Source organism: Neofelis nebulosa, chromosome 6 (assembly GCF_028018385.1).
Source record: "Neofelis nebulosa isolate mNeoNeb1 chromosome 6, mNeoNeb1.pri, whole genome shotgun sequence".
Lineage (NCBI taxonomy): Eukaryota > Metazoa > Chordata > Mammalia > Carnivora > Felidae > Neofelis > Neofelis nebulosa.
This window is the reverse complement of record NC_080787.1, coordinates 144532912-144558502: the sequence shown is the minus strand read 5'-3', so window position 1 is coordinate 144558502 and position 25591 is coordinate 144532912. Positions and strand designations below refer to the sequence as shown.

The window sequence follows — 25591 nt, the reverse complement described above, 5'->3', positions numbered from 1 at the left end:
TGAGAAAGTTTCTTTCTCATAGATTCACTTTTGGATTGGAGTCGGCTCGGCAGCCCTGAGTCATTTCTTCAGCCAAGTAAGGACGGTTGTCTAAGTGTTAAGTCTTGTTATCACCGCATTTAGAACATATGAGAACTGCTTTCACTGTCTCTACAACTTGTCAGGCTTCAGCTGGCTCCCACGGACACTGGGGTGCTTAACTGCCCGGGTCCTCTCTCTCCAGGATGCAGGGTGGTCCCTCAATTCCCCCCATCTCAGCTTTGCCAAGGGGCATCACCTATCTTCAGGCGTTGGAGATGATTCCTCAAAGTGGCTCCCGCAACCGCAGAATACTGGGCTTTGGTCCTCGGAAGGGGGTTTTAGTCGTGGTTCCATGAACAAGATCAACACTTGAGTCCATTTGCTTCATACTGGCCCCAGAGGAAACTGGAAAGGAAAGTCCTGTCTCTGGCACCACGTTAACCCAGCTGAGGGGAGCGGGAGTGACTGAATGTCCCGACTACTTGTCCGTGTAGATGCTGCCTATGTCTAATTGGACATTCACAGTTAAGTATTAAACTCCTACTATGGGCCAGGCACTGTGTTAGGCTCTGGGGCTAAAAACATCAGGGTGGCATTGTTTCTTAAAGTACCTAAAACATTGTTCTATGTTACTCACGTGCCTAAGAAATGCTTGTTGGGTATCTTCTGCATATTTGGAGTTTAAGGGAGGGCAGGCTATTGGTCAGATGGTAAAACATAACTGGGCTCCTTGGTTTCATGTAGAGGAGACTGTTGACAGGTCTGTGCCGACGGAGGCACATGGCTATGGGACCGTTGGTCTAACATGGTAAGTAACACGATTAATGTTACAGATTCAATTCCTTGGATGAAATGAGGATGAAAAGTAATTCCTAGTCAGCTTCGTGTCTGGCTCAGCAAAATAGTATGCTCAGTTTCAAAATTAATATTGCAGAAAATATCAAAGTGTGATTATTTATACTAATTGTTCAAAGCTATTAACCTTAAAAGATTATTTTTCTTGTTTTTATATCTCATGTTTATATCTTGGTTGTAGCAAAACCAAGATAATCAGCACTGGAAAGAGAGCCTAAAGGCTTTAAAATCATGGAGGGAAGAATCTATTTTTAGACTGTTAACGAATATATTTGGTTTTGAATTTTCAATCGGACACACTTCATTAATATATATAGTGTAGCGATGTCAAGGAGCAGAGAGATGGGGTGGCTTTCGCTGTAATTCAGCATCTTGTTGGCTTGTTTTGAAGAATCTGTACAAGTGGCCTCCGCGGCTGGAGTCCCAGAGATGTCTAATGGTGTACATGGGACACGCCAGGGCTCCTCCGAGGGGCTTGCGCGCGGAAGCTGACCATTCCCGGCCACGCAGGCTTCGAAGTATCCTTTCCTTTTGGCATAACTGGAAAAAATGCTGGTAATGGGAAGGTGGCAGGATGGCGTGTCCGGGTTGGAGAGGGAGATGTAGATACAAAAAAATGCCCAAAGCACCTGTGTGCGACCAGCAGGTGCACAGCATCCTGCCGGGGAAGAGCACAGGAGTGGTTCAGGAAAGCCCCACCGGGGGCAGGAGCTCCAGGGTCTGGGATGCACTTCCTTCCACACACACCAGGAAGTCCTGGGAGGGCAACAGAGGGACTCTTGAGGGAACTGGGGTCAGGCTCCTTCTCTCCAGTGGCACAGCCACCGGGGTCAGAGGACTCACCCCCCTGGCGGGACTCCTCGAGCCCTCAGCCTTGTCACAGTGGCACGCTTCCCGGGTTTATCTCTCGGCCAATTCTTTGGGACCTCTGTAAGGTGCACCATGCCCCACACCACCACCCTCTAAAATCCACATTCTTCAGAAGGGCCTATAAGGACGTGAGCCCTGGGGCGTAGCCCACTGGCTTTCTGCCAGCCCCGTGGAACAATGGGACTGGTACCACCTAGTGACCGCCTTGGGAGTGAGTCCCAAACCGGCTTTGGGGAAGGTGGCAGAGCATTAGCAATGCAGCCAAGGCCGTTCTGAGGTGTTGTCTATGGGAAACAGTTAAGTTCAAGAACATCTGGGGGAGATTTGGGAATAGGTGAAAATGGGGAGATGGGGAGAGGGAAGGGGGAGGGGGGAGGGAGGAGAGAGGGAAAGAGGGAGAGAGAGATCGGTGGATCTAGGTCACAGCTGCTGAGGAGTTAGGAGGGACGAGACAGACACTCTGGCATCACGTTGCTTCGAAGTGAAATCGGGATCGGCCAAGACTGAACAGCCCTTTAAAGGGAAAAGAGACTCCAAACCAGTACTGTGATAGATCTGTTATTTTTAAGGAACATCCTTTAAATTTATGCACACACACAAATAGAGAGACAGGGAAATGATGAACATATACCCTTTCCTCAGTGAAATCAGGTTAGGAATTATAACGCATTATCGTTTAACTGTTTAAAAAATATCCTTTATTGGTTATAAGCACTAAGAGTTTGAGAGGAAGTTTTATCGGGGTTCAGAATCTTGTCACCAAGATGGAGTTTGGTCATTTAAAGGCCCGAGAAGCTAAAATATTAGGAGAATAGTTTATTAACTTCTGTTTCTTTTGCTCCAGATCTTTACCTATAAGAAGATGAGAAATAATTGTATTTTTACCCAGAGAAGTCATATGCCTCGGGGGGGAAAAAAACCCCTTTCTGTTTCTAGGATGGGTTTAAAAGTCAGTTGGCACCTGGGGGTGGGAGCCGGGGCCTTGGCCGCCCTCCAGGGGCTCTCCGTGACGTAGACAGTTCCAGTGTGGGCCTGTCTGAGGTTCAAGGGGAAAGGAGTGAGGATAAATGGAGTTTTCCTTTGAAGTTAATAACCTCCTGCAAAGGCTTTTAGTAGAAGAGCAGACACCTGAAACAGCACTTAACATCCCCCTTTCTTTCCCTGAGATGGTCAAACTCCGTTCGAGAACGCGTGGTCTTTGAGAGGTGGGTGTTGGCCAATCACCGGGTCTGTGTGCCAGGCACACCCTGGGCAGGACCCAGGACCGGGTGGTTTATGCCCCTTCTCAGCCTCACATGTGGCTTCTTCTCAGCTGGGGGCCCCGCACAGAACAAAGAAATGCTTGGCTCTCCTGAATGCCTCTTTCCCCCAGCCCAGGCAGGAAGGAAGCCAAGAGAAATGTCTGAGTGGCCGAGGTTTCTCTTTTCCGTTCTACTGTAGGAGGCAGGAGACCCTTTTTGAATTAGCTCGGTTTTCTTGTTCAAAGGCACACTCTCCAGACGGCATTTGCAGAAGTCTGTCTGTAACAGTCTGTGTCTTCTTATGCCTGGGACTTATTTGGGGAGTGAGAATCTTTCCAGGATGGATTCTGCTGGCCATTTTGGGCCACTTCTGAAAATGCTGTGGGGACACGTATTCTCAGATATGTTCCACCTGGGGCGACACGTGGATGCTTCACAAGGAGCACAACCAAACAAAACATCACGGTGGCCTCACGCTCAGACAACACGCCAGTGGCGGCCGGACGTCGTGTGTACCTGAGGGTGAAGTACATGCTGGTGGGGACGTAGGATGGGGGAAGATGAACTCTGAGCGTTTGTAGGCTGTCGCACGCGCGTTATCTCATTCAGTCTTCCCAAAGACCATTGTGCGGTGAAATATTTCAGACTCCTATTTTACCCATAAGGAGACAGAATCAGGGAGGTGAAGCCATGTGTCCGTATCATAGCTAGTATGTGCTATAGCTGGATGGGGTTTGTGCCCAGCTCCCAGCTCTGGTCACAGCTTCTCTGTGCTCCTTCCCTCCCTGTGGTTAGTGGTACAGGCGGTGGCCTGGAGGATGTCCCAGGGTCTCAGCCGGATTTAGGGTGGTTCGTTGGGTCCCCTCAGATTCAGATGCTTCTGCCGTAAGAACATCCAGATGGCACCCTTTAACCCAGAACTCTTGGAAGCAAAGTTCCAGAACAGAACCTGAGAACAACAGAAGGAGAACCAGAACAACAACCTGAGTTACCACGATGCAGGTTTCCTCGACAGCTACATGAGAGAGTACAGAGAATCGGGCTTTGGTCGCAGAGGACGTAGGTTGGAATCTAATGGCATGATCTCGGCCAAGCTACACAACCTCTGTATTCAGTTCTCCTCTGGCTTATAATCGTTTGTACCTCAGAGAAGTGTGCGTGAAGGAGGTAATGCAAGGAAGTACTTAGCACAGTGCCTGATGCACCGTGAGAGCTATGTGGAGTGCGGTGTTAGTATTATGTATAACTAGTTGAGTTAATTGGACAGATCTGACTTTTTTCCAGTTGTCGCATCACTTGGGTTGGATTTTGTCTCACCACTGGTATCTAACAGGCCACCTTTCCATGTCAGTTCCTTTATTCTCACTCCAAGTACAAGCTTATGTGCTGATTATTCATAGGATATAGGAATCACCTGGATGGGTGTTAGAGGAAATAAATAAACTTCTGAAGAGAAAGCCCAGTGAAGAAAAGCATTCATTAGGCCCGCAGTAGTGTAAACGTGACCAAGTATTGCTGCATGGACCCATATTTATTTTCCAGTAAACATTGCCACTTGTAGTTTGGGGGTTTTAGGATCTTGGTATATTTATGCTATATCTCTCCTGCGGTTGGTTGGCTGTGGGTGTACAGGCTTCTCCTTAACGTGCCAATGCTCTGTGAAAGAAGACCTCAGTGTCAAGAGTGATCTCGGGGTATACAACACGGTTCTAATGTGGGCATGTCTTGCTGTTTTCCCTAGCTTCGAAGGACTAATGTGCTTACAGAGTGTGTATTCTGGTAGTCCACAAGCTTTCGAGAAACCATGCTTGGGGCGCCTGGGTGGCTCAGTCGGTTAGGCGGCCGACTTTGGCTCAGGTCATGATCTCGCGGTCCGTGAGTTCGAGCCCCGCGTCGGGCTCTGTGCTGACAGCTCAGAGCCTGGAGCCTGCTTCATATTCTGTGTCTCCCTCTCTCTGACCCTCCCCTGTTCATGCTCTGTCTCTCCCTGACTCAAAAATAAATAAACGTTAAAAAAAATTAAAAAAAAAAGAAACCATGCTTAAACCTGAGTTTAGAAAGTCTTAAAATCCCCACTGTCTTAGTTCTGGCTGCTGAAACAAAATACGTGGCTTATCAACAACAGAAACTTACTTATTGCTGTTCTGGGGGCTGGAAATCTGAGACCAGGGAGCCAGTGTGGTCAGGGTCTGGTGAGAGCCCACTTGCGGGTTGCAGACCCCTGACTTCCTGTTGTAGCCTCACCTGGAAAAGAGCAGAGAGGAAGTAAGCTCTCTGTGATTCCGAGAAGGGCGCTAATCCCAATCATAGGGGCTCCACCCTCGTGAACCATCCAACCCTGACCACCTCCCAAAGGTCCCACCCCCTAATACCATCACATGAAGAGGGGTTAGGGTTTCAACATACGAATTTGGGGGGAGGTACCAGCATTCCGTGTACAGCACCCACCCACGCCCTCTTGTTTCAGGCTGAGTCTGAAGGTCAGTTGCGATTTCTTGCTGACCCTGTGCTGCTTTTATCGGCAAGGAGTCTGCTTCACTCATCTGTTACCGCCCGTCCTCTGTGGGTAGTTACGTGGGTGACCTCCATTCTTGTCACCCCATCAGGCAAACCTCCTTTCTGACTTCCCTTTCGTATAACCCAACTGCCCTTTTCTGCATTCCCTCCCCTCCCACCTGGATTACCGCTCGCGTTCTCTGGTGGATATCCCATCTCTTTCACTGGAAAAAAAAAATTCCGCTCTGGATTCCTCCACGGATCCTCCTGAAGTTTTCACTAACTAATCCTACATGGTTTCAGCCCTGCTGATTATTCCAACAGACACTCAACGAGGGAGAGAGAGGAAAGAGAAAAAAATGATAAAACTAGTATTTATTGAATACTTATTAGATAGCTGGAACTTTTAGGTTCTGTCGTTACCTTTTGAAAGCAGAAATTGAGGCTCAGAGAGGTCAGAGATCCCACAGTTTTATTTGTGGCAAAGTAGGACCTACATCTAGACCTGTCTGATTCAAAGGTCCACATTCTCTACATAATAATAGTGTTTATACCTTTTTTTCTGGGATTATTGTTGTCTTTTAACCTTGGTCATTGCAAAACAGAACACAGATAGAGAAAACCACATACAACAAATATGTAGCCTAGTGGAATTTTATGAAGTGAACAAACACCCTTGTAAATGCCTTGCAAGTCAAGAAATAGAACTTTGCCAGACACCCTGAGGGGCCTCTATGTGCCTTATCTCTTTCACTGTCCACTCCCTCCCAAGGCAGCCACTACCCTGACTTTTTCTGCTGCTTCTTCTTTTTTTTAATGTTTATTTTTATTTTGGGAGAGAGAGAGAGAGGGAGAGAGAGAGAGGGAGAGAGAGAATCTCAAGCAGGCTCCGTGCTGTTGGTGCAGAGCCTGATGTGGAGCCTGATCTCGCAAACCATGAGATCGTGACCTGAGCTGAAATCAAGAGTCAGAGGCTCAACGGACTGAGCCACACAGGCGCCCCTACCCTGACTTCTTTACAGTAGTCACTTCCTTGCATTTTAAAATGGTTTTGCCATTCAACTATGCATCCGAGACAGCATTTATTTGACATCTATATTTTTAATTTTGTAATTATAGATTGCCCTATATCCCTTTATTTTCTTTAAAACTTATATGTTAAGGAACTTGGCCATTTGAATTTCCCAGAGTTAAGGTTTGGTGCTTGTAGACGCATGGGACGTTTTGACATGTGTTTCTATCCTGTGTGTTCTCTGCACTTTGGCAGCTGAATACGGAGGCTGGTTGAGACTCTGGTTTGCTCTCTTCGACAAGACTATTGGTGACCTTGTGATTTTCATCAGGAGGAACACAATGCCCGCTTTTCACTTTTTTTTGATGTTAGCAACTGCTAACATCCATGTAGGCATCCATCAATGCCTACATCCATTAATTTATAGTGCTTGCCGAATGGTGGTGTTCTAATTCTACCATTTTATTTTTATATATTAGCTGGAATAATTTTATAGCATAACTCCCCCCATCCCAACTGCTATTGGTTACCCAGAGGTATCATTCAGACAGAGAAGACAGTATAAGTTCTTGATTTTGTCCTTTTATTTACCCAGTTTTTGAGATTATGCATTGGTTCTCTGCCGTCTTCAGAAAGTGATCACTTAAAAAATTATTCTAAAAGTGTGGATTTAAATATGTATGTTAAATTTCAATCCATTGCAATTTTAATTCTTATTAAAGCTCAAACAGGCCTTGAATGTATTCTTGATATCTGGTATGTTAGGATATACTAGGCTTATCTTCTTATCCTTACATTTCTTGTCCCACCCACTGCCCCAAGAAGCCCTCCCCCCATCTTTTCATTTTTATTTTATTTTTTAATGTTTTTTTCTAACTGAAGTATAGTGGACTGATGATATTACATTGGTTTCAGGCACCCCTCCCCTTCCACTTTTTAAATGATGGGAGATGACATTTCAAGGCTGCCATCTAGGAACCCACAATACTCATTGTTACTGGATTGCTCATTTTTTCCCTAGGCTTTTCCAGTGGACAGATCTAGGAAATAAACACAAGCATATGCATATTTAAAAATAAAATACCTCATGATTAAAAAGAAAATACCACTGATACCTCCAATTCAAATTTAGTACTATGGGATTTTTACCTAAGCAGGATGTACATTGTATCTGTATCTTCTTTCTTTTATGTCAAGAAGGACACAGAATGAGGGAATTAGAAGATCCCATAATTACTTGTTTGCTTAATCTCATATCACCCACACACAAAGTATAGGAGTAACAATGCTAATAGTATGTCACCAATTTTTTTTTTAATTAAAAATTTTTTTAAACGTTTATTCATTTTTGAGAGAGAGAGAGAGAGAGAGAGAGAGCGAGCACAAGCAGGGAAGGGGCAGAGAGAGACAGGGACACAGAACTCAAAGTGGGCTCCAGGCTCTGAGCTGTCAGCACAGAGCCTGACACAGGCCTCGAACTCATGAGCTATGAAATCATGACCTGGGCTTAAGTCAGATGCTAACCGACTGAGCCACCCAGGCACCCCAGTATATCACCAATTTTGATTAATAAAAATAAGTAAAATTATTAAAAGTAGTTAAAGTATTTTCTTAATGTTTATTTATTTTTGAGAGAGAGGGACAGAACACAGGTGGGAGAGGGGCAGAGAGAGACAGAGACAGAATCTGAAGCAGGCTCCAGGCTCTGAGCTGTCAGCACAAAGGCCAACACAGGGCTGGAACTCATAAGCCATGAGATCGTGACCTGAGTTGAAGATGGATGCTTAACTGACTGAGTCACCCAGGTGCCCCAGTAGAAATACTAAATAAAGTTTTTATTAAAAAGAACAAAAAAAGCAGGCAGACATTGTATTCTTCCTAATGAAAGAATGGAAGAGCACCTATAATTTTTCAAAGGAATCAATCCTGAGTTTTCTCAGGTCTCTGAATGCAGAGACTTATAAATTTCTTCCAGTTTATAGGAAATATGCTATCTTCACTCCTCTCCCATTTTAAAAATGACTGTGCTCTATCCATACTACCATATCATTTAGCTATTACATATTATAATCTCTCCCTTTTATTTTTTTTAGCCTTAGTTCTACAGTTAACTATGTATTTAATACTCATCACAATTCTTTTTGTTGATGCCCTTCTAGTCATTTTGTCTGTCTGAATTCATTAGAAATAATGGATTCCTTAGGATAGGCTCATGGAAACAAAGCTCTCTGAGTTTTGCATGTTAACAAGAGTTTGAGCACTTTTTACCTGAAGGCCAGGTGTGCTGGGTATAAAATTTTGAGCTCATATTTTCTTTCCCTGAGTATCTGAAATATATTTCCTTATTTTCTTTTGGAACAAGAGTTGGTATTTAATAGTCTACTGAAAACCCACTTTCATTCTTTTATAAATCACAAGTTCTTTTTATCCAATGTCCAAATGATTTTTTTTCTTTTTTCTTTAAAGTCCAGTATTTTTTTTAGAATACATGTTGGTGTTGATCATTCTGGGGTAGTCTCAAGGATACAAGAATTCAAAGAGCTCTTTCAATATGTGGTCTGACACTATTTTTCTTTTAATTTGAGAAAAGTTTTGCTTTTCTTGTTTTTGTTTTTGTTTTTTTTTTTAGTTATAATTTTTATGATTTGTTCTGCTCCCTTGATTCAGTTTTCTTTTTCAGGGACTACTATATCGATATGTTAGATTTTCTTTGCTTATCTCCAATATTTGTCATTTTCTCTTGATCCTAGTAAAATCTTTTTACAAATTTATTTTTTTAAATTCCTTCCTTTTTACTGTCTGAAGTCACTATGTTATTACCTTTATTTGCTCTTGTGTTCCTTATAATTTAGTCTTCTAGTGATTATTTTATGTGTAAGTTTTTCTTAAGTTTTGTCCCTACATTTTTGAGTTTTTCTAATTCTAATTCGTTGCTCTTTCCTGTCTCATATCATTTTCTTAAAGCCTTTAGTTTGTTTTGAAAGAGTATATTGCAAGGTTGTGTGTGTGTGTGTGTGTGTGTGTGTGTGTGTGTGTGTTTAATATGTCTTTCTGGGATGCTTTTGTTGTTTGTAGTGATGTTCTGATACATATTTTATTTTTTGATAGTCACTTTGTATGGGAATTGACCTATATATATTTTTTATTCCTCATTTTAATGCGAATTTAGTTCTCTTGAATTTTTAGATGGAGGCTGAGTTCATAGAGTTTTGCTTACTTTGTGGAGCTCCCTCTTATGGTGTTTTATATAATGTTAAAAACACAGTGACAGCTTGCTTCCTGAGATTTCACAATTCTCTTCCCTTCATCTCTGTCCCACTTTTCTCTGTATCTTATCTTTTCTTTGCCTCTATCATCCCTATCCTGCTCAGTTTTGGTTACATTCCTGACTGTCTCCTCATGGGGCCCCTTCCTGGAAGGAGACTTTGTTAGTTTGCTAGTCAGTTTGGAGGGTTCAGAGGGACCAGATGGCTGGAGAATCTTCAACCTTCTAGTCACAGATTCAGCTGCTCTTCTCAGATTTGTCCGCCACACTTTCCCGGATACACCTGTCGGTTATTTTTGTTTTCACTTTCGTTTTTGTTTTCATTTTTGTTTTGTTTTGTTTTTCTTCTCCTGCTCACAGGCTAAATCCTTCCCTTGGATTCTACCTCGCAGTTGCCAGTAACGCTCAGGTATTGGGGCATTAAGTACTTTAGCAATATCCACTTATATTTTGGGACTTGTAAAGAGATCTTGTTGCCTACTTTTGTCACAGATGTGGTCCATGTGTTTCAGTTGTGCCATCTACATGCTCTGTTTTACGTCACAATTCTGGAAGGTCCAAAACTGTGCCATTGACACCACAGCCATCCTCCCAGAATTCCTCTACTAACTGGTTTCGCAGGACTTTACATCTGTGTTCCGTGTGATATTATACAAATTGGGCTGAGCCCACCAGTTGTTCCCCTGAGGCTGAAGGGCACCCAAGGACAGGAACCATGCTCTTCTTCCTTCTACTGACGCTTGTCACTGGACAGAATTGTGCTCTGAATGATAACGATGGACCTGCCTCCCCATGACCGCTTGTGTGGTAAACAACAACTGGTTAACATTTCCTCATTCAAATTCAAGAGGAAACCAGCCTTTGTCCTTTCATTTTTCTCATATTCTCTAGAATTAGCAGTAACATCTGCAGCCGGATCCCTAGAATACGCCTTAACATGTCCACGTTTCTCTATTCTAACCCCAGAAGATGGACTGTGAGCCAAGATTTAGAGTTAACATTGACCCTCCCTTTTATTATTTTTTTGGCCTATAAAACATTTACTTGGTCTCCGTGTAAAATGTGCTGTTATAAAAGCACAAGGGCATACGTGTCTGAAATAACCTTAAGTGAAAAGAAGTAAATTAATTAGCATCCAGTAGATTCTTATTGTTAAGTGGGAATGTAGCCCTTCCTGTGGGGATTGCTGTTAAACAAGATGATTGATAAATTGTTATATTCGCACAGTGTCGCTCAGTGATACAATCATGCCTTTTGTAAATATTTAGTCAAGAGAGCAATCCAGCTGTTCCCAGTCAGGTTTCATCCAGTGTCAGCCAATGCTCTGTGCCTCTGATTTATCTCTCGTGCTGTTTAAGCATTGAGGAAGCTCACATTTTTATGAGCCTCTAAATACCCATAATAGTAAATAGTGAAAATGATGGCTACAATAGCAATAGCCCAAGTAATTATAAAGAAGGATATCTGCGATGGCCAAAAATAAGAATAAGGAAGAGGCTATTTTTTTTTCTTTCTTTGTGTAGAAATAAATGTCACTACCTCTACCTTTAGAGCCACTGTTAATACCAAGAAGCCCATCACCCCTCCTTAACAGGGTCATAAAAGACCCATGGATGAGACTAGAAAGTTCTGGTGAACTGAACTTCTAACCTTTGACCATTTGTTGGCTGAAGAATAGAAAAACGTTCTAGAATGCACTTTTCCATTGTCTTTTTTTGAGTTGTTCAGAACGAATCAGTGCTTGTTTTAGGAGTTTAGAGTGATGGCATTGGAGGAGGCAGAATTATTCTTCCTGAGCCCTTCAGGCTGCCCTGTGGAGGTGGGAGCAGAGAGGAAAGCCCCATATGGAGCAGGAGATGTCCTCTGCAGACACTTGTCCTACCAGAGGAGAGTGGGCTGGTGGGCTGGAGCCATGGTGGGAGAGCCCCCTGGAGGCAGGCACCTCACAAGTCTGGGAGTGTGAGGACTGAGATCTCCACCGCAGGCAGACACAAGAGTAACAGAATGCAGGAGGGTCAGGCAGTGGCTATCGCTGTATGAATTAGCAGATTTATTAGTCCAAGGGCCAACAGATGGAACAGAAGTAGAGGTGTAAGATACACCTATTGCTCATGTTGTCTCCTGCTGTATTTCATGATTTGTCCAATTCCCTGTCATTTGGAATCAAAGACATAAAGAACTTCAGAGGTACCGATATTGAGAGGCCTTGCATTTCATCACCATTGTTTTCTGGGTTATGGCAGCCAGTCGCTCTACTATAAAGGTAGAATTATGGCAATCAGGGTAACAACGGGGAAAAATACACTAAAAATATGCAAGTTACATTTTGTTTTTTTACCTAGAAAAGGTCTTTGTTGCATGAGCTTCAGTTAAAGCTTATATGGTTGACTGTTATTTAAATTAAAAGAAAGAGTGTATTCATTTTTGAGAGAGAGAGAAAAAGAGAGAAAGAGAGGGGAAGAGAATGACTCTGAAGCAGGCTCCATGCTATCAGCGCAAAGCCCCAGGTAGTGCTCGAACCCCCGAACCATGAGATCATGACCCGAGTCAAAGTCGGTCACTCAACTGACTGAGCCACCCAGGCACCGCGTGCTTGATCATTATTTAGAGGTTTGGGCTATGTTTCCATTTATGCAGTGAGCCACTGAACTTAGTATCTACTTTTTTTCCTAGAGGCTAAACTGATTCATGGAGAGGCATCGAGAGGCATCGAGAACCCCAGTAATAATTGTAATTCAGGTGGATGATATTGAAAGAGTCAATGTTGTCGGTGTCTGCCCACCTCAGAGGAAAATCTTGTAAGAAATGTGAGCCAAAAGTGGAGCGGTTCACCATCAAATGAAAGGCCCACTACAAAAAGCTTTCCCAAAGATCCTGGCCAAGAGCTAGGCCGTATTTTATGGGTGTAGTCAGCACAGTGGGAAGAATGGGGAAACTCAGCCGGGCCCATTATACATCTTACAACAGCCCCACCATTAATTAAGGATCTTTCTTGAAGGTAATATGACATTCTAAAGTCATAGCTTTAGAGAACCTTTTTAGAATTTGATAAGCGCTTCCTTGCCTAATGACTACCTTAGTTCCACAAGCAATAGGAACCGCAGTGAAAGACCCATTATTTACATTATTCCAATTGATATTTCCTCATAAATTACACTTTTGTTTTCCAGACCCATTACATTTCCTGTGTGGCTAATTATATTAGGCAGTTCCTTTAATTTACACACTGTTTCCTGCAATTTACACTCATTTCTCAGAAAATGCTGGGTAAGCATCCCCATTCTTTGCTTTCAAAGAGCAGACCAAGGTTATTGCAAGCATCCTACCAGTGTTTAACACCTTCCTTAAAGACCGATCACTTTCTTCTAACGTTTTCAGAAGGTGATCCAATAGCAGATACTTTGATGTGACGGACTAATAAATAGGAACCGAGACTATGGGTAAATATGCAGATGTGAACAAATTGGGAGAGAGAAAAAAATAGCATTGATAAGGGATGGTCTACCATAGGGGATGGTCAGGGCAGCCCGGGAACTTGTAGATAATTTATAAGGAGACAGCATGTTCTAGAAGAGATTGAAATTTCACACCCTGGTGGTTTTTTTGTTTTTCCTTTCCTCTGATCTTCTCTTGATGGTTTTGTCTATTCACTCCATACCTGAATTGATGAAGTGAGGACCTGGTTATCAGTGACACTGTGCTCTAGATCCTACAAAGATGCTTCTACGGAGCAGTGTTTCTCAAACTTCTACAGTGGAACCCCTTCTTATCAGAGTTCCCAGCAGAAGCATGAAAGAGAAAGGGTGGGTTGTTTGCTTGAAGCAGAGGTGTCTTGCCCCCGCCCTTCTAATTCTGGTCCTGGTTATTCAATTTATTGATTCACTAATAAGCATTTATGCTACACAAATCATGACCAGGGTGCTATGGACAAGACTGGCTACAGCTTGTGAGCAACCTGGACGATCACACAGGGCCCAGCACTTGGTTTATTGCTCTGCTGTCATGCTCTTGCAATTCTTAATTTTTGAACCAGCAGCCCTGTGTTTTCATTTTGAAGTGGGCCCTACATATGATTTATCTGGTCCTGATATAGCAGATACTAGAGGGGAAAAACACTAAACCCAATAGGGATCCTGACCCTAAGGAATTTACACTATACATCTGTTCTAGTTACTTAAAATCTAAGCCCTGTGGCTTTCCCTTCTGGAATATCCTCAAGAAAATTGCAAGGAGTATCATGGTGGTCCCAAGGCCGATGGTCATTGGGTTGATGTTGCTTAGCGATGGCCACTCTGGAGGCAAAGTCCCCTCCCTCTGGGCTGGAACATCAGTGGCTCCCACGTGATACAGAGGTTCCAAGAGCAGATTCTGGACACTCTTTGTTGGCCTCAAATGGGTAGAGTCTTTCTATATTTAGCCGTTGTTTGTGAATCAGACTGAATTTAGGACTGAGGGGTTCATCCAGTTTTCCCATGTCTAGGTTTTGGAAGCTGTTTTGATTTAACCAGGAAGCATATACAAAGGCAACCTTCTCAGGTATTTACCGGATGATTGGCCTGGGCTGTGAATGGGAAGAGGGAAGCGTGACAGGATCATGAAACATTCCTGCCGTGCTCAGGGGACTGTTCGACTGGAAAATCCCTTTGCTGCTTGACTCAAAGCAACCAAAATAAGCAGACGCAACTCTCTTGGCCCTTCTGAGTTTCTCTCCCTGTGGCCTACAGAAAGAAGTCCATGATTTGGACTGTTGCCTAGCATGAGGGGCTTTCCTCTGTTGTGAACAGGACATCAAGAAAGAAAAAGGAAACACAAGGAGACTCTGAAATAAGTAGCATGGTTGTGAGACCTCATTTCCTTACATTTCTTTCTTTTTTGCGGGCCAACAGGCTCTTTGTAGGATTGCATGAGGTTGACTAATTTCACTGGTGTAGTCCTGCAAGGCAGCTGGCTGGCTCTGGGGTGGGGTCAGTGCCCCACACTGTGTCATTTAGGAATCTTCGGTGGCCAATGACAGAAAGTGAACTCAAACTACCATAAACAAAATGGGGATTTATTTGAAAGGTTTTGACCGACTTTTGGGACCCAAGGAGAAGAACGTGGCTTATCTAAGGAAAATGGGGACAGGAGTCTTGAGCCTTCGGGATGCTCTTAGTCTGTTGCCTGGTGCCTCCCTGCCTTTCTATTTCTGTCTTCTCTCTCCTTGCTGGAGGCGGGGGGGGCGTCCCCATGGCCCACATGGCTGAAAACATGGCAGGTCACAGTTTCCAAGCACCTTATCTTGGGCCCAGCCACCAAAGAGAGATTAGTCTCTCTGCCTCAGTTTTGGCCTTAACTCCTGTAGAAAAAATGCTGTGGGCTCAGCTTGGGGCAGTTGACCAATTGGACTAAGAAGCTGAGGGTGTGGGATCACACTGACTGTGTGAAAACAATGGAAATGGCATGGGAGGGAGAGAGATAGTTTCCGGAAGGGGTTGGTAAGCCCATTCAGGAGTTTGCTCCATATACACAAACTGTAATTCAGTAATTCATATAGTGGTAAATTTCTTTCTTTTCCGGATAAGGTGACAAGACTTGATATATTTCAGGGCACTATTACGTGATAGGTCTGGACTTTATTAAGGGCTTTGACAAAGTTTCCTGTAATATTTGTGCAGATAAAATGAAGCTGTGAGGTGACAGACTAGCTTCAGGGAGAAGGGACGTCTTAAGAGGGCAAAGGGAATAATGGAGGAAAGTCAGCTGGTTTCAGGAGGATCTATAGCAGGCAAGTTGGTCCTTTGGGATTGGAACCAGGAGCATCCAAGCTCAGAGGAAAGTCTGATGAGTGGGAGGGATGGCAGGCTTTAGTTGGAAGCAGGAATACCGACGAGGGCCCTTAAAGGGGAAGCCAGCCCATGAGGCGGGGGCCACAAAGCAGCAAAGGGGCAGTAAAGTAGCCGATCCAGGGGGATTTTGCATAGTTTCTCTCTCTTGTCCTTAAAATAGCTATTGCCTGCAGCTGAGCCTAGAGCAGTGCCTGACCGGAAGCGTGTGAACTGAATACCAGCCGAAGAAATCCACTTCTCTTTGGATGACCAAAGGGAGTAGATTAATGAGCTAACACCAACCAGCGGGCACTCGCCATGGCCTGCTTTAGGGCTGTACTCTAGGCTCCAGTCCTTGAACTGATTAATACTTTGAAGGAAGGCACAGAAAGTCCGACTTAGACATCCAGGCAGGATAAACAGTGTGCTAGAAGGTAGAGTCAGGAGTCGTAACAACTTGGTAGGCTGAAGTCATGGGTGTGAATACAGAGAGCACTGAATATTTCTAAATGTGAAGTCCTTCACTGAGGTAATTAACAGCACAGGTACAGAATGGGGGTTTGGTGGCTGGAAAATCTGGCAGTGTCTATGAAGTGATTTTGAGGAGGTCACTTGGAGTCCATGGTGTGAATGGAGATTCCCATCAAAGCAAGCAGAATAGTCTCCAGAAACTGGTCTCCAGAATAGTCTCCAGAAACTCCAGAACTAGTCTTAGCGTCTCATGATGTCAGATGGTATTTGGGATAATTTAAAAGTGAAGTGCTATTCTTCTGAGGGGTTGGACTCATCATCCAGAAACTTGCCTACGGAGATGCTACGGAGGGGATTCCTGTTTGAGATGGAAGCTTCAGCTACGAAACCTCTCATCTTCCTTGTGACTAAGAATCCAGGAGACCAGGTTCCCTTCTGAGCCCTGCCAATAAACAGGCGAAGATTTGGGGTAAGTCACTTGCACTCTCTGAGCCCCCGTCAAACGGGGTTAATAATTCCCGCCCCCTCTCTCTCCAAGGATCGTCACAAAGTGCAAATGAGAGAAAAAGAAAAAAACCCAGGTGAAAGGAGATTGAAAAGTGGAAATCATTCTCCCCTTGTAAGGTTTTATTTCGACTCTTCCCTTTGTGGAGTTTTCCACAGCTGCCAACCTCCACAAGCCCTGCTTCCTGCAACCTCGCTCTCTTGACGTTTCATCCTCTAGAAAGTTTTGTTCAGGGGTTTACACTCGTGGCTTTGAAGCCATCTATCAAAACTCCTCTGCCAGGAACTGCATTAAGATGTTGGCAGCAGGTGGCTTATTCTCCCCAAATGTGCTGCTTGTTCCAACGAAGGAACGTTGGAGAAGGGTGGAGAGTGGGTTTTCTCCTCCTTCTGCCAAACCACATATATTACGATGCCATCTAAAATCTAAAGAGGCGGCTTCTTCCTCAGGAACTTTCCACAAGATTAGAGTGGGCTAACTTCATCGCACTAATTATTACTTTCTCTTCTTTAATAAATACACGAGTTACCATTGAATGGGCACCCCCGCGACTACGGTGTCAGGTGGCCCTCACACTTCCCGCACTCACCCCTTCGGGAGGGCTCCCCAGGAGCAGAACAGTGATCTGTACGCAGCAAAGGACGAAGGCAGTTTGTAATTCCATAAAACACTTTGAGGCTTTCAGAGGGTGCTATATACATCAATAAATAATAATAATTTTCACTCTCTCTTCTTTGTAATACTCCCTTAGAAGGTTGAAAATAAAATTTCTTTTGCTATTGATTTTGTCCTTCTACATTTGGCAAACATTGATTTTTCCCTTTCCTAATGGAGCAGAAGCCAACAGAGCTGTATTTCATTTACCTCGCTCTCTGAACTCGGCATCACGGCTGATGTGAGCAGGACCACAAGCGGCAACCAGGGACACCAAAGGCACTTGTTTAACTGGAGGGCACGGGGTCTCATAAGACGTCACCTTGCGTATCGTGCGTAGTGAGTTCCTGGTAAATGCTTGACTTCAGCGTAAGTCGGAATATTCTGACTGATGCAGGAAGGAAAAGAGCTTTGAAACGTGGAGCTGCACGGGGGGGGGGGGGCATGTTGTTAGCAGCTGGAAAAAGAGGAATGCGGGGCTAGGACGGGGTAAGGTGGGTGGGAGATGAGAACGTGTCCGTCTTAGGCTGCTGGCGTTGCCATAACACAGTACCACGGGCTGAGGGGCTCAGTCAACGGACACGTAGTTGTGACAGTTCTGGAGGCTGCAGGTTCAGGCTCAGGGCGCCAAGCATGGCCAGGTTCCTGGTTAGGGTCACTTCCTGGCTTGCTGTGTCCTCACGTGGCAGAGATAGAGAACGAGTTCTCTGGCGTCTCTTCTTACAAGGGCGCTAATGCCACCCTGAGGGCCCCACCCCATGGTCTCATCTCAACCCAGTCACCTCGGCTGGCTCCCTAGCCATCGCATCGGGGATTAGGGCTGCCGCGTAGGAATTTGGGAAGACGCGTTTCGTTCCGTAGCGGTATCCTTCCCACATCGTCGATTTTGTGCCGGTCGTTTGGAGAGTTCTGCGCACAAGCATCACCTAATTTAATCCTCACGCCAGTGTCACTCCCCCTGCAGTGTGGCGAGCAGGTGCGCCTGGCACTTTGTGTTGCGTGCCAGATCTGTTAGGTGGAGGTGCGGGAGCCAGGTTCAGAGGTCCCGCTGTGTCTCAATGAGCTCCGTCCCAGCATGACCTGGGAGCCAGCTGCAGGTAAGAGAAATGCCCCGGGTGCACATGTTTATTTCCATCTCACCGTGCTGAGCTAAGTAGGTTAAGTAGAGGATGCCAAGTTAGCAGGAGCACAGTCGATAGCGTTACCTGGAAATGGAGCTCTCGGTTTTCTGAGGGGAGGAAGGAGGGACTCAGGGTGAGGCTGGAGCAACTTCTTAGGAAGGGCAAAGTCCGGGGCAAGGAGCAAGTACATCAAGGTCAGGCTTTCAAGCGAGATCGTTGCTGAGGGTCCTTGGCGGTGTGGTGACGGTGGTGATGGTCACCACTGCCTCTGGGCCATGTGCCACGTGCCGGAGAATCTGCCCCCTGTGGCCACAGCTCAGGAGCGCGTAGGTGCCGGGAGACACAACCAGGAGCTGGGTGCTGTGCACACATTTGCTTAATTGAGAAGGTGAGCGCTGGGCTGCGAAACTCTTCTCATCAAACACTGAGCACAGTCCTGTGCTGAGCACTGGGAGAGAAAGTACATAATATGGGAAGACGCTCTAGGGTTGTCGTTTTCTTCTCGCACACCGTTCAACCAACTTTTGTCTCTCTGGCGGGAAGAGGGAGGCGATTACCAGATTTGTTCGGAAGAAAACAAAATACACTCTAGCATGCATGGAGGCAGTGGGCCCTGAATTCCCTAAAACTGACCTTTGGGTTTCCAAGAAAATCCAAGGGAGTCTGAGCGCACTGCCGGGTGATGTGACATCCTGGCACTAACGACTTCGGTAAAGATGTCTCTTTGGCGAACTCCTGTAAACTAAACTGTTAAGAATCAACATCGTCTTTTGAAGGCATGCTCTTCACGTGCTCGCTTACTGTTTTGTGAAAGCCTGCTGCTTCCGAAAAAGGTTTGAGGAAGCTCCTTGGTCTGGGGATTGAAACTTTATGGTTTCCATGATATGTACAAAGGGTGGGGGTCAAGGCAATTATCCTGATAAGGAAGGTTAAAAAGCCTTTCTCCTGAAAACCCGGATAATTGAAACTAACGTCTATTTCGGCTTCGTAGGCCGGATAATAGCTTCAGGTCTATACTTTGCACACCTAGACTCTCCAAGCAGAAACTGACGCAGTTTACAGGTTGGAACATCAGGAAATCTGACTGCAGCATTAATGACAGGCCGGCGGCTGCGCTGCCAACGAAGAGAAAAGGAACAAACGCGGATCAACAGCCGTCTCATTCTTGTTCTTTTAAGCGATGTTAACCCACACGCTCAATGAAAACCGGAATGCACTGATGCAGAATTCCTGGAGCTCATGGAATTTTTGAGCAGTGTTTAACTTCTATATCCACTTTTCGGGAGGCGGTCTGGGGAGAAATTAACAAGCGAAAATTGCTCGGCTCTATAAACGTGAAGAAGTGGGCATGGGGGATGGATGGTCCTCATTTGCTAAATATACAGCTCCTTCCTCGGAGACATAAATAAGAACACCGCCTAAGTAGGTCAGATTTGAGCTTGGGTGGGCCTTTCAGAAGCCTTGAAAGCTGCACCGTGAATATGCACTTCAAAGCCAGAATCCATTTTTTGTGTGCACATTTTGTTCCCGAGAAGTTTTCCATCTGTTCTCATGTCATGGCTGTGCCACCGTGGCGTGTCCTCAGACTCTGAATTTCTGGCAAGCCACGGAGTTGATTTGTAAGCGTGGCAGGTAGAGGGGATCACTGGGAGACCCTCGCGGCCGGCGCGGGGAGGGTGGGGGCTTCCGAGGAACGAAGGGGAGGTGCGGATGCTCGCGGGGCAACATTGCTGCCAGGGTCTCTTTCTGGGCTGCAGGACGTTGGAAGAGAGGAGGGAGGGGTCGCAAATGCCTCCCCGGCGGGGGTGGGGGTGGGGAGCTGCCTGGAATGCAAAAAAAAAAAAACCCCAAAAAACAAAAAAAACCACCCAGCCTGACAAAGGTTAGTGAAGCTCTGCTGTTCTGAATTCGGGATTCTGACAGATTTAAACGCTTTTTCATCAGCGCCAGTGCTACGTGATCCGCCTGTCACTTTCCCAAGTGCCATCTCCCCGACTCCTTTTTCGAGGAGCCCCGCGAGGGGAGGGAACTTTCTCACTAACATGTCACTCAATCCACCCACCCAGACACCCACGGCTCGTGGAGACTGGCAAAAAAGAAAAAAAAAAATCTGGATTTTGTACCAACTTGAGAAAATGCTTCAAGCCTTCCTCCCATACGTGTGATTTATGGGATGTGACACGACTCTGTAGTATTGTTATCAAAAAGCTCGAGGTTTTAGGTGAGGGAGGGCGTGAAGGAACTCTGTTATTTTCCCAAGCTATAGTCTCACGAATAAGAGGAGAATGCACGTTTCCGGTACCGGGATTGGCTGGCATCGGCAGAATTCTGATGGTGCTGTTAGGAGCCATGTATGAGAATTGCTTTTGTCTGCCCTTTGAAATGAAACAGTTTTCTTTGCTGGCCGCTCACTGGTTCCATCCACTGCCCATCAGCTTCCAGTGCCCATCTGATCTATTGGTGTTGCAGCCAATAGATCTCAAGTGGCACCCAGCCTCTCCCATTGGAAGGCACAGAACTCCAGGATCAGGTCCTACCAGCTCCCTCCAGCCAGGAGATCGTGACAATAAATGCCAGGGGAACAGAGGGCTTCCAACAGGGGAGCCACGGCTGAGGGAGCCCCTAGTAGCTTTGCAGCACCCACATCTTGGAACACAAGGGGATACCTGAGGCAGAGGGCACAGGTTCTCCTCCCAGTCCCATGGCCTCTGAGATTACAGGCCCTGGCTCTGTTTCTTTATCTGTAAAAGGAGAAGGTTGAATTGATGATGTCTCCTGACTCACAGAGTTCTGGGATGCTTTTATTCCATGGGTAGATTTGGGGATAATTGGTATTCACAGAGTTAGAAGTGCCTTATTAGAATTCGTCTGGTTCAAGGGATATTAACTTGGGCTTTATGAATTGATAACAGGCTCGAAGATAACTTGGGTAGGTTAGATAGATCCCTTAGAAGTGTACATAACGCTTGAGGTGTTTGTGCATTATCTCTGGGAAGAGTGACCATAGCATGCATTGGAGTTTTCAAAGGAGTCTAAAATCTGGAAAGCTCAAGATCTACCTTGAGCAGGATCCTCTGGTCCAAATTCCCTATTTTGCAGTGAGGAAAGAGGGTGGGAAGGTACGTGGCTTGCATAAACTCTTGGTGCCACAGCTAGAAGTTAAACAGGGGTTTCTGCTTTCTGGTGTCTGCTCCCTCAGCCCCACTGTGGTGTGCTCTGGGGGATGGTGGCGGTGGTGGTGAGAAGGGTCTTCTACGGTGACCAGGGCTCATCTACATCTGGCTGGGCATGTCCGAAAAGAGGTCCAAGAGATCACTTATAGCACCTTGCCACAAAACACGCTCAGAACCCAGAGTGGCCATCTTCTCCCACACCCGGGTCTAGTCTCGGTTGTCCTAACTAGCAGCTCGGAACCTCTTCTGCTGACGTGACCTTCCCTTTGGAGACAGCAATCCAAACTCTCACCTAATTTTTATAATTTAACCTTTCCCTTCACTGTCTGCTTGGGCTCATTTCAGCTGTCTCTTATTTTCCCTATAAAATGGAGCGGAAGGGAAGAGGCAGTCCAGGAAAAGAGGCAGGGCGAGAGAGAAGTAGGAGTGAATGTGTTGCATCCTGCCTAATTTGCTAAGTAGAAGGATACTGAACCTAATGTGGGGGGAGGGGATCGAAAGAGAACTAAAATTTGAATGAAAAACAGCACAGTTTGCTCCTTTTCTATGGCAAATTGAAATAGTTCGGGTACTATAGGATGGAATATGAATATCATTGTTGGACTCTCCCAGGAGAAGAAGATGATTTGATGGCATTCTGCTCATCCCTCGGATTATAAGACCTGGAAAAGGATCTCTCAACTCCACTGAAACATGCGATTTTTATGAGAAGTGTGGAGAAGGAAGTCTAGGATCTGTGCTGTCATTATTCTTATTTGTTCCTGATGTTCTGTGTCTCTCTCTGATCGTATTTATGGATGGATAATATGCAAGGTAATTGAGGCGTTTTTCTTTCAGTTTTGTATGTGGCCCCTCTAAGGCCACCATTATACAACCACTATTTTCTGAGTAACCTAGCTTCAAGCTCCATCTTCCCTCCAAGTGAGAGATAGTCTTTGGGTTGACGCCGAGAGGTGGTATAATATACTGGCAAGGGTCTAGATGCCGAGTTGGAAAATCTGGATTAGTGTTGACCCCACTACCTCTTTGGATTTCTATGTCATTCCTCTGTTGTTGGAACTGCCTCCTTTCCCAGTCTCTGCTGAAGGGTAGGCCTGGTCAGTCCACGGATCCTGGTCACGGTTGATTGTATCATACTTGACCTCTGGCCCCAAGATGAGCCAGTGAAATCCACAATTTGCAGACCGTGGAGAAGGTGGTTAGAAGGGGTTGGGCTTCGAAAGTGGAAGGTCATATGCAGGTGGGATCAGATTTGGGTACCATGGTAGCCCAAAGCCACATGCAAGCCGGAGTCACAAGGGACAGGAATGAAGACCGTGGCAGATATGAGAAGGGGGTAGACGTGTAGGAAGAAGCAGAAACAGGAGGCAGTGGCTTTCCATTTCCGGCAACCCCCCAACTGGATTCTGTGAGAGTCCCCTGGACTCTTATAATAATAAATCTCCCTTTACTGAATTAAGCTAGCCTTGAGCGGGTCTGTCTTTCTTGCAACGCAAGCTTCCCTTACCAAGACATTGTGCTACCTAGTCAAGCCACTCTTCTTCTCTGGTCCCTGTTCCATCTTATGTAAAATGAAGTGGTTGAATTAGATAGCCTCTAAACTCCCTTTAGAGTTCAGGAATCTGTACTTTTAATGATCTCTGCTGGCTGTGCATGAGGCTTTAAAAACCAGGGGTGCTGGGAAACTCTGCCCTTCTCTTTGTCCTGTGTAGGCTGGGTATGCGATGTACTTAGTCCCAAGTACCTTCCAGTGCCAATCAAGGTTATGTCTGAATGGAAAGGTGCTGGCTAGGGGGAGAGGCGCTCCTGCCAAATGGTACGTGATGGGCCGGATTAAAGGCTTCCTCGGGCCCAGCCTCTCCTGAGTCCCCAGTAGACTCAGGCACCGCGAGAAAGATGTTGGCAGCTCCTGAACATTCTCACTCTACATGAGCTGTATAAATAAGCACAGCCTTGTTGATTGTACATCAACTTGATGGACTAACTATGGAACAGTAATTAAGCCAAAGAGAACATTCAGAAGTACTTATTGCTATTTGCTGTCTGTTCAATCCCCAGAGTGCTGCAATAAATAGAACCATAAGTTTAATTAATACCTGCAGGTCTGATTACCCATTTAGGATAGGCTGTAGTGGACCAGAGGTTACAAAGACATCCCGCTGTGAGTGATGTTGAAAATGGCTGTCTTCGCCTGGAGAAGAAGTTTGCTGTGCCCTGCAGAGTCCTTCGGGGTCCAACAGAGGTGGCCCCCCGTCGAAAGGAGGAGACCACGGTCGGGCAGTCCAGGACCGCAGCACCGCCCGACTGGCTTCCACTGGGCTCTGAAGGCCTCGAGACTTTTCGTATCCTCCCCTGGTCTTCTGAGGTGGTGCCGTATTTCTGTTGGCGGATGTGAGGCCGCCGCGCCCCTCCCCGGTGCATCCCAAATCTAGGTTCCACAGGATGAAGCAGATAGAGGTGCCTGCCAGGTGGCTGAGACAGCCACTGGCCCTGCAGTGGAGAAATGATAGCCGGGGGAGGACCATCTCCTCCGTCGTGACTGTGTCTGGCCCGCAGCCCGTGCTGGTCAGGGCTCAGCTATCTGGATTGTGGGTGTGAGTAGGATCTTCCTTGGAGCACTGACTCGGGTGTTCATTTGTCTCCTTTCGAAGATGTGGATGATGGCACGTGGGGCCCGTAGCGTTGCCACGAGGCGATGCAGTGTAAGTGGTTCGCTCACTGCTTGGCACGTGGAAGTGTTCACTAAACAGCTGCCATACGCGGGTTCGTATTTGTCAGGCACCGTGCGAAGGGCTTCTCTTTAGCAATTGCCTCATTCAGTGTTTATTACAGCGACGATTATGATTATCCCCCTTTTACAGAAGAGGAAACTAAGACCCTGACTATTTACGTAACTTGCTGAAGATCACAGAGCTGGTTCCGGTGAGGTTTATCCGACCCTGGAGTCTATGCCCTTAACAATCATGCATAATGACTAGGAAGATTGGGAGTGTGTGAGGCTGATGCCCTTTGGGAGCTGAAGTGAGGGCCCAGGAACTGGGAAGTGCTCTCTCTTAGCAGGTAGAGGTGTGTTTGAATTACAGGAGGAGCATTCCTGGCTAGAGGCTGGTGACTTATAGAGCCTTTCTCCTCTCCTCTCCTCCCCTCCCCTCCCTTCCCCTCCCCTCTGCTCTCCTTTTCCCCCCTCCCCTCTCCTCTTCCCTCTTCTCTCCTCTCCTCCCCTCTTTGTCCCTTCCCTTCCCTTCCCTTTCCTTCCCTTCCCTTCCCTTCCCTTCCCTTCCCTTCCCTTCCCTTCCCTTCCCTTCCCTTCCCTTCCTTTCCCTTCCCTTTCCTTCCTTTCCCTTCCCTTCTTTGTCTTTTATCCCTCCAGCTTTACTGAGATATAATCAACACATAAAATGGTGGGATATTTAAAGTTTACATGTTGACTTGAAATACATATACATTTGAAAGGATTCTCCCATTGATTCCATTCACACATCCAGAAGACCCCAAATAGCCAAGGCAATGTTTAGAAAAGCTGGAGGTATCACACTTGTTCATTTCAAATTTTACCACAAAGCTATAGTAATCAGAACAGCGTGGTATTGGCATAAAAGCAGACATATGGATCAGTGTAATAGAACAAAAAGCCCAGAAATAAGCCCACGCATATATGGCCAACTAATTTTCAGCAAAGGATCCAAGAACATAATGGAGAGAGAGAGCAGTCGCTTCAGGAAACGATCTTGGGAAAACTGGACCCCTATCTTACACCATACACAAAACTCAACCCCAAATGGATTGAAGGCTGGAATAGCCTTTCTGACGTAGAGCAAGGGACTTGAGAGCTTTCTTTTGTGTGGCAGGGTTTTGTTTCTAAAGAGAAAATTCAAGGAAAAATAGTATATTGAGGGTAACGAACAAAGAAGTAATAATTGAAAAGAAAAATAATGTGTTTATAATGAAAAGAAAGAAAGGTAGGAAATAAAGGAAAGACAAAAAAAAAAAAGAAATGAAATTAAAAATAAATACGGACAGCGCGTCTGGGTGACTCAGTTGGTTAAGCATCTGACTTCAACTCAGGTCATGATCTCCCTGTTCATGAGTTCAAGCCCCACATG

The 25591-nt window shown here is 45.7% G+C and overlaps 1 long non-coding RNA gene across 1 annotated transcript in view; it reads left to right on the top strand.

The window, feature by feature from the left end:
- Window positions 1–3188: 3188 nt before the first annotated feature.
- The window catches only part of LOC131515090 (uncharacterized), a 74316-nt gene continuing 51913 nt past the window's right edge, over window positions 3189–25591 (top strand). The window contains exon 1 of the long non-coding RNA XR_009263430.1: window positions 3189–4154. This is a non-coding gene — a long non-coding RNA (uncharacterized LOC131515090). The remainder of the gene's footprint in view (window positions 4155–25591) is intronic.